The 9,349-nt window shown below is 40.3% G+C and overlaps 1 long non-coding RNA gene across 1 annotated transcript; it reads right to left on the reverse strand.

Moving 5' to 3' along the window:
* Window positions 1-169: 169 nt before the first annotated feature.
* Window positions 170-9,239, reverse strand: LOC113613683 (uncharacterized). The gene is made up of 3 exons (XR_003430339.1): window positions 8,776-9,239; window positions 3,662-3,842; window positions 170-461 (listed from the first exon to the last, which is right to left on the reverse strand). It is a non-coding gene; the product is annotated as an uncharacterized LOC113613683 (long non-coding RNA).
* Window positions 9,240-9,349: the final 110 nt, after the last annotated feature.

Consider the following 9,349-nt stretch of genomic DNA (forward strand, 5'->3'; position numbering starts at 1 on the left):
GGGCCTCTCACTGTTGCGGCCTCTCCCGTTGCGGAGCACAGGCTCCGGACGCGCAGGCTCAGCGGCCATGGCTCACGGGCCCAGCCGCTCCGCGGCATGTGGGATCTTCCCGGACTGGGGCACGAACCCGTGTCCCCTGCATCGGCAGGCAGACCCTCAACCACTGCACCACCAGGGAAGCCCTGGAGTGACCTTATGTCCAAATAAAACATTGGAGGTTCTATCATCATAGATTAAAAGAAAGGGGAAGAACAGCTATTGGAGGACATCTAGCAGTCTGCCATAGACCACCACTTCCATCCCTGAGATCTGTGAGCACCCTTTTTCCCAAATAGGGAAAATTCATCCCTTACCTAAGAGGTATGACTTCAAAGTTCCATCTTTCAGAGACTAAACCCAGCTCAAAGACCAGGATAACTGAGTGACACAAAGTTCTCTCCATTAGGTCCAGATGTGGCTACCTGTGGACAGATGATCCAGGAAGTGACTGGTCAGTTATTCCCCCATGCCCAGCGCGCACACACACACACACACACACACACCACTTCTATGGTGGAATAGGAACAGGATAACTATAACAAAAAGTTCCCTTCCAAAAAAAAATATTGTAATGGGCAGAAATTTCAGAGATGTCTGCCCTGTCAATAGACTATTATAATTTTCTAGGTTAGCCCATCCAAAACCTCTGGTTCCTCTATCATCTCCATGACTACTGGCTTTGTTTTCTTGGAGGTCCTTCTTTGTCCATTAGCCTCCTCGATCACAGCTTCATTGGGCATTGGAGAGTCTGCCCTTCTTGGGGCTGCAAAACTTTCACATCCTACTTTTTGCTGGTGTAGGTTTGGGTACTTAAGTTTGCATTGTACTCAGTCAGGCTTTGGCAGGCCAGGTTTACTGTTTCTCTGGTAAAGAATTTCCTCTTAACTTAATAGGCATCCAGTCTTTCTTGTGGTCAGTTGCAGTGTAAAAATTGTACCCAAAGAAATCATCTAGACATTATGTGTGTGTGTGTGCGCGCGCACATACACACATGTATATATGTGTATATACACACATGTGCATATACACATGTGTGTATACACGTGTGTGTACATGTGTAGACACACTTATATATTATATATATTTATCAATCAAATACACGTATATATATAAAAGTCTGCAGATCGTTTTAATTATTACCTGCTATGATCTGCACAGCCTCTTTTCAACCTAATTATGGTGTTTATGGGTTGAATTGTGTCCCCCCCAAAATGATATGTTTGATTCTTAACTCCCAGTACCTCAGAATGTGACCTTATTTGAAGACAAGATCTTTACAGTGGTAATCAAGTTGAAATGAGATCATTTGGGTGAGCCCTAACCCAGTATGACTGGTGTCCTTATAAAAAAGGGGAAATTTGGATGCAGTCATGCCCACAGGTACAATGTCACGTGAAGATAAAGGCAGAGATCAAGGTGATGCAGCCACAAGCCAAGGAACACCAGAGGTTGTCAGTAAACCACCAGAAGCCAGGGGAGAGCCATGGAACATATTTTCCCTCTCAGCTCTCAGAAGAAACCACTCTATGGACACCTTGATCTCAAACTTCTAGCCTCTAGAATTGTAAGACAATAAATTTCCGTTGTTTAAGTCACCCAGTTTGCAGTACTTTTTTATAGCAGCCCTAGCAACTAATAGAGGCAGCTTCCATAATGCCCTAAAATAAGGGTCTTGAGTGGTAGGGCACAACCCTTAATCTGATCTGTGCTGCTGTACTGATTCTTCTTGCCCAGCCCAGAAGGCTTTCTAGAGATTCTTGTAAATAGTTGGGGCCACTGTACTCCTTCACAGCTAACTTTTATTATCACTTCAGTGTGGAGGTACAGACACAGTGGACATTTTTTAATGCTGTGAAGCACCAAATTGTCAGGCTTACAAATATTTTAGATTCTCTGACACAGGTTGAGATTCTGCTACAGCTTTAGATTATCCTTTCCTTAGCAGAGATACAGCTTGCCCTCAGTATCTTCAGGTTCTGCGGTTGAATTGGTGAATGCAGAACTCGTGGATAAGGAGGACCTACTGCTACCTGTCCTCATCATCTGCTTCTTGGACTGCTAAGTCAAGAAAACGTACATTAATATCCTTTAGGGCATCACCCCATTTCTAAATTCCAAATTTTGTATTGGTCAACGTTCACTTGCAAAGAACAGAAGCCATTTTAACTAGTCTAATCAGAAAAAGATTTAGTACAGGTTTTGTTATTGCTTAGAGAATCAGTTGGAAGGTTGAAGAAATACTTTCTGAACAGTACAACAGTGTGGAGCCAACAATGCAGATGTTCCTACAGCTGTTGGGAAACCATCAGGATCATAAGGCAACCTTAAACTGGGGCAGGGCATTGGAAGACAGAAGCCTGCCTAGAATTGCAGAAGCAGTAAAGCATGATTTTGACATCTTTTCAGATCTCTCACGAGTACATCTTATTGGCAGGACCCAAGTCCATTCAGAGCTCTAGCTATCAGAGTGCCTGGGAAATGTCTGTTTTTCTGGACTCTGATGTGCCCAGCTGAAAATTAACAGCTCTAATTCTGTGACAGAAAAGGGAGAGAAAAGGGGGAAGGAGATAAAGAAGAAGTGGTCAGATTATGAATGTAAATATTTTAGAATTATCTCTGACACAGAGCAGGCCCTTACTGACAAATTTATGGAAACACAATACAAGTTCTTAAGAGAGAAAATGTGAAATCAGAAACAGGAGATTAGGGACTCCCCTGGTGGTGCGGTGGTTAAGAATCCACCTGCCAATGCAGGGGACACAGGTTCAATCCCTGGTCTGGGAAGATTCCACATGCAGTGGAGCAACTAAGCCCGTGCGCCACAACTATTGAAGACTGCGCGCCTAGAGCCTGTATTCTGCAACAAGAGAAGCCACCGCAATGAGAAGCCCGTGCGCCACAACGAAGAGTAGCCCCCGCTCACTGCACCTAGAGAAAGCCCACGTGCAGCAATGAAGACCCAACGCAACCAAAAATAAATAAATTAAATAAAATAAATAAATTTATAAAAAAAAATCCAGGAGATCAGGTTTGCAAAAGGCAAACTATGTCACAATTGCTTTGCACTTTTGCTTACCCAAGTGCAATACAGTGTTTTCTGAGCTGGAATATTTATACATGTACCCTTGCAGTGAACAAAGTTCATTCTCTGGAGGAAAAATTGACCTTGTAAGTCAAAGATCCTGGTCCAACTGAATTCTCTTATACTTTGTTCCTTCTCAAGTGGTTTTACCTCCCCAGGTGTTTGATACCTGTGATCCAAGGAAATAAGGGCTCTCAGATGTGTATCAAGACTGCGTTTATCTCTTTAAAATTTTAAATCTTAAACCTAGATTTGTGAAATATGTTTTACAGCAGAGATCAGCAAAGTTTTGCTATAAAGGTTCAGATAGTAATGTTTTCATCTTTGCAGACCACATAATGTCTGTTGCCATTTCTCAATCATGACATTGTGGTGTGAGAGCAATCATAGTACATAGATTAGTGAGTGTGCCTATGTTCCAACAAAATTTTACTTACAAAAAATGTGGCGGACCTAATTTGGCACATGGGTTGTCATTTGCGGACCCTTGTTTTAGATAATTGTGTGAAATAAATTAAAAAATAATTCTATCAGAGTTACCTTGCAGATCATATCAGTCCACAGATATGGACTATCGTTGGTCCTTTCTCTTCTCTCTCTGCGTGTAGAGTCCTTTCTTTTACACAAACACTCAACCTAACTTCTGGTGTTTGAGACCGGCACTTCCCTCCGCTTGGTTTTACTTTACAGTCGTGTATCAATGTTCTGACCATTGGTGAACCTAAATACAACAGGAAATTTCTTTAACTTCAATAACCATCTTTACAGTGGAGATAGCAAGTTGCTACCAAATGTGCTCAGTCACAGGTGAAGCAACCAGTGTGTTTTTCTGTCGGCCTCGACTGTGGGTTGGCTTTGCCTACAGGCTCCTGATCTTCAGGTACCGTGAGTACACATGAGCTGGCATGGCCTCCCACACCCAGACAAATTCTACTGCTGTCCCTGCTGGGGCATCAGCTTTCCTACTGACCTCTGACCTCTGTCACTCATTAGCTATGTGATTTTAGGATAATTACCTAAACTTCCTAAGCTTCAGTTTCCTAGTAAGCAAGATGGAGATCATGATAATATCTACCAAGAGCAGTGCCTGGACTATATTAAACAGTCCATAGATTTTATCTACAAGAGTGAATTTGGTATCGGCCAGTTATATAATTTATGAGGATTATAATATTGCTGGTTGGCCTTCATTTTCATCTGAATATTTTGATATATGAACAACAAGTAAAATTTGAGTTTTGTTTGCTTGTTTTGTTCATTTTAATCATGGTCTAACATGAATATTTTCTATACACTGGTAGAGCATGTTTTACTATTCAGTTGCCCTAAATTTTCTTAAAAGTGCACTTAAAAAAAAAAAATTAGGGCTTCCCTGGTGGCGCAGTGGTTGAGAGTCCGTCTGCCGATGCAGGGGACGCGGGTTCGTGCCCGGGTCCGGGAAGATTCCACATGCCGCGGAGCGGCTGGGCCCGTGAGCCATGGCCGCTGGGCCTGCGCGTCCGGAGCCTATGCTCCTCAGCGGGAGAGGCTACAACAGTGAGAGGCCCGTGTACCGCAACAACAACAACAAAAATAAATAAAAAATTAGCATAAGCTTTAAACAATAGAGCAGACAGCACAAAAGAGTAAAGCACAAAATTAAGTAACAGAAATAAATACTAATGACAATTCAGTATTTTACCCACTGAATCTTAACATTTGCCTGTGCCTCTGGCCCACTCTCTTCTCACACAAACTTTGCTTCCTTTTCTTTTCTGGTAGTGCTTAAACACTAGTCAGACTGGTTTTATTTTATTTTATTTATTTATTTAGTAAATATTTATTTATTTATTTATTTGGCTGCACTGGGTCTTAGTTGTGGCAGGTGGGCTCCTTAGTTGCAGCTCCCAGCTAATTAGTTGCAGCACTTGGGCTCCTTAGTTGCAGCATGCAAACTCTCAGTTGCGGCATGCATGTGGGATCTTGTTCCCTGACCAGTCCCCTGCATTGGGAGCGTGGAGTCTTATCCACTGTGCCACCAGGGAAGTCCCCAGACTGGCTTTAGATTTGCTGTGGGACATCATCCAGAAGTCACATTCCTAGATCCCCACCTCCAAAGATTCTGATTTAGTAGCTTCAGGATAGGGCTCGAAGTCTGTACTTTTAAATGCTTCCCATCCATGAGGCAGATGCATGGGAGATTTGGGGACCTCTGTTCCACACTCTAACTCGTGTTCTCATCCAAGGGCTTCCCCCCAATCCCCGCTACCATTTCTCTGTGCCCACCAGTGCCAAATCTGTGCCAGCCTCCAGCCTCAGCAGCCAGTCTTGAACACTTACAACAACGCTGCGAAGACGATATTCTTCTTTTAAAGTTTTTTTAATTTAAGTATAGTTAATTTACAATGTTGTGTTTCAAGTGTACAGCAAAGTGATTCAGTTGTACATATATATATGTATATATGTGTATATGTGTATATATATGTGTATATATGTGTATATATATACATATATATATACACATTCTTTTTCAGATATTTTTCCTTATAGGTTATTACAAGATATTGAGTATAGTTCCCTGTGCTATACAGTACGTCCTTGTTGTTTACCTATTTTATCTACAGTAGTATGTATGTCTTGTTTTCTATGTCTATGAGTCTAATTTCTGTTTTGTAAATAAGTTCATTTGTATTTTTTTTAGATTCCACATATAAGTGATATCATATGATATTTGTCTTTGTCTGACTTAACTTCACTTAATATGATAATCTAGGTCTATCCATGTTGCTACAAATGGCATTATTTCATTCTTCCTTATGGCTGAGTAGTGTTCCATTGTATATGTGTACTACAACTTTATCCATTCATCTGTCTATGGACATTTAGGTTGTTTCTATGTCTTGGCTATTGTGAATAGTGCCACCAGAACATTGAGTGCATGTATCTTTTCATATTAGAGTTTTCTCCAGGTATGTACCCAGTAGTGGGACTGCAGGATCATATGGTAGCTCTATTTTTGGTTTTTTAAGGAGCCTCCATACTGTTTTCTATAGTGGCTGCACCAATTTACATGCTCAACAACAGTGTACGAGGGTTCATTTTTATCCACACCCTCTCTAGCATTTATTATTTGTAGACTTTTTAATGATGGCCATTTTTACTGGTGTGACGTGGTACCTCACTGTGGTTTTGAAATGAATTTCTCTAATAATTAGTGATGTTAAGCATCTTTTCACATGCCTGTTGGCTGTCTGTATGTCTTCTTTGGAGAAATGTCTATTTAGGTCTTCTGCCCATTTTTTGATTGAGTTGGTTTTTTTTTTTTTGATATTAAGCCTCATGGGCTGTTTGTATATTTTGAAAATTAATCCCTTGTCAGTAGCATCATTTGCAAATATTTTCTCCCAGTTCATAGGCTTTTTCATTTTGTTTATGGTTTCCTTTGAGTCCCATTTGTTTATTTTTGTTTTTATTTCCATTACTCTAGGAGATGGATCCAAAAAAATATGGCTGCTATTTATGTCAAAGAGTGTTCTGCCTATGTTTTCCTTTAGGAGTTTTATAGTATCCTGTCTTACATTTAGATCTTTAATCCATTTTGAGTTTATTTTTGTGTGTAGTGTTAGAGAATGTTCTAATATCATTCTTTTACATGTAGCTGTCCAGTTTTCCCAGCACCACTTATTGAAGAGACTGTCTTTTCTCCATTGTATATTCTTGCTTCCTTTGTCATAGATTAATTGACCAAAGGAAGAAAGTGTCGCAAGAGAAAAGAGGTCCTCTATTCCTTAAAAGCTCTTTTCATCCTAAACAAGGGAAAGTCAGCTCAAACTGATGTTAAAAAAAATTATTGGATTATATAAATAAAAGGTTCAGGATTCAATCCAGCTCTGGAATTGGTTGGGAGTCATCTTATAAACTGCCCCAGCTTCAACAGGTTTCCTACAGCAGGGATTTAATAAATACTTGTTGACTTGAATTAAGGCTATGAATTTTTCTAAGGGGTTAATATTTATTAATGTTTAATTTATTAATATTAATGTTTGCAATATTTTATTAACATTCTTCAGTATGTAATATTTGATTTTCTTTTTGATCAGAGTTTGGGGGACAGATTTTTTTTTAATTTCAAGTAGTTGGGGATTTTTTCTATGTTTTTATTTTGCTTTTTAATTCTAGATTTATTGCCTCCTGGCAGAAATAGTGGATATATTATTTCTGTGTTTTGGAATTTTTTGTTTTTCTTCTTGAAAATTCCTTTTTTAGATTTGTTAATATATTCAGTCTGATTACAGTCAGGGATTGGCAGCGAAGCTATTTTTCCTCTCTAGGGTGACTTTCTATAGCTGGTCAAATACATTATATATCTCTTTTATACTTGAACTTTAGATGGAAAGCTAATTTCCATCTACTCTACCTATTCCAAACTATTTGGATAGGGGACCTGTCTGTTGCCCTATATATTACTGTTCTCTTGTGAGTATAGTAATAATAATGCATACCTTATGAGGTTATCAGGATTAAATGAGTTAACACATGTAAAATGCTTAGCACTGTGCCTGGTCCATGGTACTCAATAATAGCTTCAGATAATATTATTTAATTTTTTCTGAACCTGCAGTTTTGCTTTCAGTAGCATTCCACTTTGACAGACACAGAGGGGTTTTGAATTAGCCCAACTTCTTTCTAACCAAGAAAAACAAGGCAAAAGATGAAGAGCAAAGGGCAAAGAAACAAAACCTCCCTACAGGAGGAGTAAGTGTGATGTATGACTTTACGCAGAAAATCCTTTCAAAAAAAAGTCACGTTGATTTTCTTTTAAACATATTCTACCAGGTTCTGTAAGAGAATATGCAAAGCTACTGAGCAATGTACCCAGCTCAATTCTAATAATGAGAGATACTAATCTTCTACTTTTCTGAAACGGTTAAATGGACTTGTTCCTCTCCACCATTTAACTGTGTAAACCTTCCCGGCAGGGATTAGGGCTTTCATTTCTGGTCCCACCTGCTGTGCACAGGTGTGCCTGACAGCCTGTGAAACACATTATGAGTTTCATGGGGGTTAAAGAGCCCCAGTCTCAGAATCCAGCAGACCTGGACCAAATTCCAGTTCAGCCACTCAGAAATTACATAATCTGCCTTAACGATCTATGCCTGGGGCTCCATTCACTTGCTAGTTATTATTGGCCAATTATCGTGATTCTTGTTTGCATGTATGTACGGATAATACCTTGAGATAGTCATGGAAAAGTGCTTTGGTTAAAGTTTTACATACTTTATATCTCATTAACTCCACACATCCCCCCAAGGTAGGTGTGTTTTACAGATGAATACATGTAAGATGATAACGGAGAAGTAATCACCAAATTATTATTCCTTTTATATATAAACAATGAGGTAAGATTTTTAAAATCTGCCAATAATAACTAGCAAGTGGCGTTTGGTGATTCTTTTAGTGATGCTAATTAAAATTTTTATTAAGTATTGCTTATTCTCAGTGCAAGTCTATCAAAAATGACTAATGGTGTAGCCTTGCATTCCTTCCTATTCTTGGTTCTCAAACTACATATCCTGGTATATGTAATTTGCAAACACCTGATATTTAGTATTCAGATTTGCCAAGCATCCTATCAGATGGGTGACTTCACAGACACTGGTATAAATGTTACTCACCTTCAAACAGATGAAAACCAGAACACTTTGTGAGGCTGCTAAAGCCACCTGCGCACCCCAACTCTTCCCTACTTAAAAGGTTGTCCTCTGAACTCCCATATCTGAGGGTAAACATTTGGCGAAAGATCAATTCACACTGTGCAGTGACTTTGTTTACATGTTTTCTCGTATAGTACACTCAGCTTTGAGTCACGGGAGGCCGCAGGAAGCCGAAGAGCCGGTCATCCTCGCACGGGTGCATTTTTTTTTTCTCATTTCTTATTTGACTTCTGGCCTTGGGAGGGGCAATGCAGCCGCGCGATACTAATCTTCAGAGCGAATTTAAGCCAGCCTTATCCCTCACCGTCGTCATTCACTCCCTCTTCGCGTTCATATTCTCCCAGCGGGACTTACTGCCACGCGAAATTCTTTCAGAATTAATTGGCCACACGGCACCCTTCCAGAGCCAAACCCACAGGCGACTCCACACACGCAGCTGGCCCGGAGACCTTCAACTCTCACCCGACGCGGAATCAGTCCATCTCTCGGCGACCAATCAGCGCTCCGCACGCTGCCGCGCCAGCCAATCCCTGCA

Source organism: Aethalodelphis obliquidens, unplaced genomic scaffold (assembly GCF_003676395.1).
Source record: "Aethalodelphis obliquidens isolate GAN/ISIS:26980383/991018 unplaced genomic scaffold, ASM367639v1 scaffold4, whole genome shotgun sequence".
NCBI classification, from domain to species: Eukaryota; Metazoa; Chordata; class Mammalia; order Artiodactyla; family Delphinidae; genus Aethalodelphis; species Aethalodelphis obliquidens.